Source organism: Palaemon carinicauda, chromosome 37 (assembly GCF_036898095.1).
Source record: "Palaemon carinicauda isolate YSFRI2023 chromosome 37, ASM3689809v2, whole genome shotgun sequence".
Lineage (NCBI taxonomy): Eukaryota > Metazoa > Arthropoda > Malacostraca > Decapoda > Palaemonidae > Palaemon > Palaemon carinicauda.
Window position 1 is genome coordinate 16287406 of NC_090761.1, and position 7500 is coordinate 16294905.

Below are 7500 nucleotides of genomic sequence, written 5' to 3' on the forward strand. Positions count from 1 at the left end.
TGTAGAATTAAGGTTTTAAAGGCCACCCATGAATGGCACAGGAAAGATCACAATGTCCTAGCAAGCAGGACAATGCCCCAGAGACTGACATATGATCAGCATCCAAGAACTCCTCTCTACCCAAGCTAGGACCAGGGAGGTCAGGCAATGGTTGCTGATGACTCAGCAGGTACAGTAGACCTATAAGCTACCCCCCCCAAAACCCTCCCCCCATCCCTAGCTTACAAGGATAATGAGGTTGCAGACACTAAAGAAACTATCGAGTTTGAGAGGGACTCGAACCCCAGTCCACCGATCATCAGGCATTGACGTTTCGTATAGGCCACCACAACCCTAAAAACAACAGGAGGCAACGACATACGAATAAAATAAGTTAGATCATGAAATTAACATTTGAATACAATCGGGAAAAGTGAAAAAAAAGCTAAACACCATAAAATAAATAAATGAAGTAACGTGTGCTTGACATTTCTCTAAGTCTTATATCAACGCATAGAGAGAGAATCGTCTTGAGGTATTTTTATAGCAAATTAGAAAACGTATGCGACAAATTGATAAATGCAATGCAGATTAAGTAAATAATATGAAAATGTTATAAGTTGCTTCTCAGCCTTCTATTTCGTACATGCAGTTAGCAATTAAGAAAACGATAAACAAATTTGAAGACTATGAATACAAACCTCTTCTTCTTCCCCAGCGTTATCCCTACATTAAGGGGTCGATTGCTTGGTGCGTCCTCTCCAATGCCTTTTAGTAAAAGCATCCTCTTTCACCCAACCTCTTCTGAATACAAACCGTTTGTTTCAAAAGCGTATTCAATGGAGGATAGATGAAACCAAGCTACGCACTTAGAGATAACGCAGACTAACCATAAAATACAATTTACAATGCAATTTCTAAATGATAGAAAACCCGGGGTTTTAAAAATGGGTGAGATGACTTCTAGACGGAAAAACCACCAGATCTCCGATTTTCACCAAAAAATATTGTTAAAACCCTGGTTTTCAATAATTTTACTCTGTACCCAATGGGTATTTACGTATATTCCTGTGTATCCCTAAAATTGTGGATATAAAGGAGAAAAATGAAATTGATATACAAATATAATTTCATTATTCTATCTCAACGCAGATTACATCATGTATTGCGCGGTACTGACTATTCTCTCAATGTACCTCCCGAAGAGTAAACATGTACTTGGGGTATGTACCCAAGATTGGGGGCCCATGAGCTAGAGAGATTCAATTAATGAACGAGTCCATCAAATTTCATCGAAATCAATCCATTCGTTCCTGAGTTTTTTTTTTTTTTTTTTTTTTTTTTTTTTTACTAAGAAAGCTATTGGAAGAGAGGTTTATCCTAGTGATGAAAATAAAGTAGGAAAATGACGTGAAAGGATTAAGGCGGAGATGTAACTCATAGCAGAACGATCAAACTTTCTCTTAAATCGGAGATTCAGGGATAGAAATAAGAGAAAACCAGAGTTGTAACAGAATTCCAGAGCCTAACAAAGCTTTAACGGAATCCATAAAATCTGAGCACTATCATTTACTTTAGAGGGCGTTTTCATCAGCACAATCATATATATATATATATATATATATATATATATATATTTTATATATATATATATATATATATATATATATATATATATATATATATATATATATATATATATACACACACATATATATGTGTGTGTGTATATGTAGACACATATTTGTCTATACGCATATATAGGACCAAGGTCTATAGAGAGTAGGACCATCTCGTTATATTTATTTTTAGAGAGAGTGGCATTTTACTTTTTATAATCTCATTTTGTTTACCAAATTCTATCCATCCCACACTTACCTTTCTTTTAATTTTGGTCTTATGCCCTGGGGAAACATATTCATTAACAATCTCCAGAGATTCGCCCATAACACGTATTTTTTGTTTTTCTGCATTTTCATTGAACATTATCTTAGTTTTACTCATATTCATTTTCAGTCCTACATTTCTGCTTTCGCTATTCAAATCTATCATCTTTTGCAATTCCTCCCATAATTCACTAAACTCATTTATGTCATCTGCAAATTTTTAATTGTTAAGGTATTCCACATTAATATTAATTCTTACATTTTCCCAATCTAAATTCTTAATAACTTCTAGGGATGCTGAGAATAATTTAGGAGAGATAGGATCTCCCTGTCTAACTCCTTTCTCAATCGGAATTTCCTTCTCATCTATATGAAGTTATAGGATTGCTGTACGTCCTGTATGGATATCTCCTAGTATTCCTACAAACGATTCATCTATTCCTAATCTTTGAGGGGGTTTCATTACTGATAAAATTTTGACAGAATTTGCATATACCTGTATATATACAGTACATGTGTGTGTCGTAAGATTATTAAAGAGGTTATAATAATTTCGTAAATCAAACTTATGGTTTTCAAATGAAAATAAGCTATACAATGCCTTTTTATTCGTAAACACACACACACAAATAAACGCCCACGCAAACACAAGCGCATGCAAACACACACACACACACCACACACACACACACACACACATATATATATATATATATATATATATATATATATATATATAAATTATTTTTGTCTATCAATATATATATATATATATATATATATATATATATATATATATATATATATATATACAATAAATATATATGGTATAATAATACAAGCGCACACGCAAACACACATATACGAGTATATATATACCGTTATATATATATATATATATATATATATATATATATATATATATATATATATATGTATATATATTATATATATATATATATATATATATATATATATATATATATATATATATATATATATATATATATCTTTGCATAGAGTTATAAACCTACCTTCAAGTCGACGTACAATTCAACGAATACACCCAAGCACTAAAGTACAATGTTCACTAAGACGAAACAAACGTCACAACATACGGAGGGAAGCAGCTCCTTTGCTGTCGTTCCTGTCTCGAAGAATTGGTGAAACTAAAACACTCCCCCGAAGGGAGTACTTGGCAACCGCAGTCTACCGGAATCTTACCCTAGTGACCCTCTTATTACGAAATAACGCCGTAATTTCACCGGAGGTTCCTAGGTTCCTGCATTAATTCCTAGTCAAATTATATGTATGATATTTGTATTATTTTATATGGTATATATATTATATGGTCGTTTTACATGAATTGATCAAGACTGATTGAATTTCGAAGGCTGTAATCGAGAAGGGATATTCAGAAAGTTCTGTCTCATTGAGGTCGTAGTAGGCACGAGTGGTTGTTGTTATTTTTAGCATATACATTATCATTAATATTTCCCTTCATCTAAATATCTATTTAACTTAAAATATGTCCATTAGGAATAAACCGTAATCGATTCCAATTACGTTTAAATTCCCATGTATGTTTATGCACAAAATTGTCGCTCGGACTGGCACTCTCTAATTGGTCATTCAACAGACATAAGAGAAAGTGATTTATTTAACTGAATGAACGGTGATCCACATTCGAACGAACGCATTTTCTGTTGGTCTCTGTATATGTAATTTCATTATACAACGCATCACAATTTTATGAACAAGGGTATACTGTTTAAGCAAAGCATTGACTTCCATACAATTATGCAATTTCTCATCGCGCGTGCCCAAAACTATAGATGAACTTTCTCCGGCTCAGTTCACCCAGACCGTTATCATTTGAAAACACCTTATATTCATTTTCTTATGTTTATGAAAGATATAGATCATCAATTAGAAGTGAAAGAGACTGTGTTATTTGAATGTAAGCGATTAAAATATTCACCTTACTTCATTCAAACAAAGTATGGGTTGATATATTAAAATTGGCCAAGTTATGGTGGCCTGTTGGTAACGTCCTTGCCTGGTGATTGCCAGACACGGGTTCGACTTTGCTCAATTTCGTTAGTTCCTTTGGCAGCAGCAACTTCACCATCCTTGTGAGCTAAGGAATGGGGCGGGGGGGGGGGGGGGCGATTGTGGGAGCCTATAGGTCTATCTGCTGTGTTATCAGCAGTCATTGCCTGGCCCTCCTTGGTCCTAGTTTGGATGGAGAGAGCGCTTGGGCACTGAGCATATATATATATATATATATATATATATATGTGTGTGTGTGTATATGTATATATATATATATATATATATGTATATATATATAGATATATATATATATATATATATATATATATATATATATATATGTATATATGTATATATATATATATATATATATATATATATATATATATATATATATATATATATGGTAAGTCTCTAGGGCATTGTCTTGCTTAATAGGGTAATGTCACTGTCTGCTGCCTCTGCCATTCATGAGTGGCCTTTAAACCTTTAAAGTAGGAGAACTGGTTCTTTAGGATATACTGGGAGTAGCTTTGACCGGCGAGAGTTTCTAAAAGATATCCTGCAGATAATTTCTCCTCTCTCTCTCTCTCTCTCTCTCTCTCTCTCTCTCTCTCTCTCTCTCTCTCTCTCTCTCTCTCTCTCTCTTTTTTGTAAGCAGATTCCAATGGCACTGGAAACCGTATGAAGCCTAGACCAATTTAATACAATATATTGGGAAAGATGATTATGCAAACACCCAAAATGCTTCCATAGTTTTTTCGAGCAGGAATTATTGGTTGTTCATGTTTTGAGAAAAGATTCCAGTTTATGCTTCAAAACTATTCCAGAATCAGTTTCAATATCGCAAAGTTTCTGTTGATGAAAGTTATTACGAGCTTCTAATTTTGCAACGACAGAGGACTCTTATGCATTTTGCATTTTTGCTCCAGGGTAGTATGTGATTAAACTCTAGATGTGAAATCATACTTTACACGAGGCACATTTTAGTTATGTATATATATATATATATATATATATATATATATATATATATATATATATATATATATATATGTATATATATATATGTGTATATATATATGTATATATATACACATATATATATACATATATATATATATATATATATATATATATATATATATATATATATATACACACACACACATCAAAAGGATTGGTTACAGTTGAATAGCTCTGCTGCTACCGTAGAAGAAAATTCTTGTGGATCTTTCTTTGCAAACTGTACAGTACTTCATGGTATACAGTGGAGGATTTGTAAAAAAAAAAAAAAAAAAAAAAAAAGTCACGTACCCTTCACTATCTTCGGAAGTATTCTAGGGTGAGGGTGCTGGCCTCACTCTAGTTCCTAATATTGCTACGCCCCACTGCAGTTGACTTATTTCTAGGTAGAATTAATAATTGCTTTTGTTTGCAGGGGAATTTTGACAGGAGTTCCGACCTTTCTGCCCATTTGAACTTCGTTTTGTGTTCGTTCTCATAGATAAGTGACTGTACATACATACATTCATACATACATACATACATACTGTACATATGCTAGTAACTTGTTAGGGCATCCTAGATGAATGTAACTACACCTTTTTATCACAGGAAATTAAATTATTTATTTGTATATTCGATGTAATATATGTGACATGTGTGCGCGTTCAAGCTGTGCTAATACCGATTGAATAATAATATGAAGTTTTGATTGATAAGGATATATATAAAATATCAGCAATACTGATTATTATTAGTATTGTATTATTATCATCATTATTATTATTGATTCTATCATTATTATTATTATTATTATTATTGTTATTATTATTATTATTATTACTTGCTAAGCTACAACCCTACTTGGAAAAGCAGGATGCTATAAGCCCAGGGGCTCCAACAGGGAAAATAGCCCAGTGAGGAAAGGAAACAATGAAAAATAAAATTTTTAAGAAGAGTAACAACATTAGAATAAATATCCTATATAAACTATTAAAACTTTAATAAAATAAGAGGAAAAGAAACAAGACAGAACAGCGTACCTGAGTGTACCCTCAAGCAAGAGAATTCTAACCCAAGACAGTGGAAGACCATGGTAAAGAGGCTATGGCACTACCTAAGACTAGGGAACATTGGTTTGATTATGGAATGTCCTTCAAGAAGAGCTTCTGACCATACCAAAAGAGTCTCTTCTACCCTGAACAAGAGGAAAGTAGCCACTGAACAATTACAGTACAGTAACCCCTTGGTTGAAGAAGAATTGTTTGGTAATCTCAGCATTGTCAGGTGTATGAGGACAGAGGAGAATATGTAAAGAATAGGCCATACTATTCGCTGTGTGTGTGTGTGTGTGTGTGTGTGTGTGTGTGTGTGTGTGTGTGTATGTGTAGGCAAAGGGAAAATGAATGGTAACCAGAGAGAAGGCTCCAATGTAGTACTGTCTGGCCAGTCAAAATACCCCGTAACTCTCTAGCGGTAGTATCCCAACGGGTGGCTGGTGCCCTAGCCAACCTACTGCCTATAAAATGATGATAATGTTATCCTTTCACTGTGATAGTAGTTTACATTTAAGTGTTTGTTATTGAATAGAGTTGTGGTGGCCTGTTGATAACGTCCCTACCCGGTGATCGCCAGGCTGGGGTTCGAGTCCCGCTCAAACTCGTTAGCTCCTTTAGTGTCTGCAACCTCTCCATCCTTGTGAGCTAAGGATGGGGCCTTTAGGGAGGCCTATAAGTCTACCTGGTGAGTCATCAGCTGCCATTACCTGGCCCTCCTGGTTTTAGCTTGGATGGAGTTGGGGCTTGAGCGCTGCTTATATGTATATATGGTCAGTCTCTAGGGCATTGTCCTGCTTACTAGGGCAATGTCGCTGTCCCTTGTCTTGCCATTCATGAGTGGCCTTTAAAATCATAGAGCGGTATAATTAAGTGAAAACAATATGAATATTAATATTGTAGCTGTAAAAGAATATTGATCATCCACAAACAATATTCAACGATGGAATCATACATGACCAGACAGCAATACGAAATACTCCACATAATCGTCCATCCAGTTAGACGATCGAGGAGAAAGCTGGAAGGATATTCATTGTTATTTTAGTGGGACACACTGATGCCAGACGCATGCCCCATGGGCACCATAGGATGTCCTATTCGTATCACCAGGTCATGCAGTTGCAGAATGTGCAATGAGATGATACTCACTTGCAGGTGTAGAGGCCCTTGTAACGAGAAATGATGGGCACAGCATTGTATCTGTAATTTTTTATTTTGAATGTAGTTATGATACTGACTTTTGAATCAGTGGTAATGATTTTTTTTATTTTTCTTAAAAATATTTGTGAGTACCATTTTAAAACATTCTCAAATGTATGCATACTTACCTGTGCTTACACCAACACTTCGACACATACACAATCATAAAACATGCACGCACATTTGTATATGTACTTATATATATATATTTATATATATATATATATATATATATATATATATATATATATATATAGACTTACACATACACACTCACACACTCACGCACACACACACACACACACACACACACACAC

At 34.2% G+C, this 7500-nt stretch overlaps 2 protein-coding genes across 2 annotated transcripts in view; one reads left to right on the plus strand and one right to left on the minus strand.

Moving 5' to 3' along the window:
* LOC137628995 (uncharacterized) overlaps positions 1-3048 on the minus strand; it is a 24574-nt gene extending 21526 nt beyond the window's left edge. The window contains exon 1 of the mRNA XM_068360249.1: positions 2900-3048. The gene's annotated coding sequence lies outside the window, so the exon portion shown is untranslated. The remainder of the gene's footprint in view (positions 1-2899) is intronic.
* The window catches only part of LOC137629464 (uncharacterized), a 190343-nt gene that overhangs the window by 29163 nt on the left and 153680 nt on the right, over positions 1-7500 (plus strand). The window lies entirely within an intron of this gene.